This window comes from Sphaeroforma arctica (genome assembly GCF_001186125.1).
Source record: "Sphaeroforma arctica JP610 unplaced genomic scaffold supercont1.206, whole genome shotgun sequence".
NCBI classification, from domain to species: Eukaryota; class Ichthyosporea; order Ichthyophonida; genus Sphaeroforma; species Sphaeroforma arctica.
The window spans coordinates 48704-49191 of record NW_014040352.1 but is presented as its reverse complement, the minus strand read 5'-3'; positions in this window follow the sequence as shown (position 1 = coordinate 49191).

Below are 488 nucleotides of genomic sequence, written 5' to 3'. Positions count from 1 at the left end.
TGCATCCCGAAAACAAAATTTGTTTATTTAGCACGAAGATAATTGCCGCTAAACTGTACACAGGATCACTCACTGTCGTCGACTACCACATAGAAGTAAATATATACTGATTCCACATGTGTGGTTCCCAGCAGTGTGTGTACGCGAGACAAATCGCCATTTCAAACGTATGTTCTTATGTTAGTTTCATGTTCACGCGACTTGAAATTACATATATACTAGGAATGTATTACACTGCAAATGTATCGGAAAGAATCAAAATTTACCAAACAATACCTCTTTAGAAAAACTAAAGCGATGACATGAAGCCGAATTCATATTTGTTTATATTTCAATGATGTGTATCTAAGTGAACAATATATACATACATTTATATATATATATATATATATATATATATAAATATATATATATATATATATATACATCATAAATATATATATATATATATATATATATATATATATATATATATATATATATATATA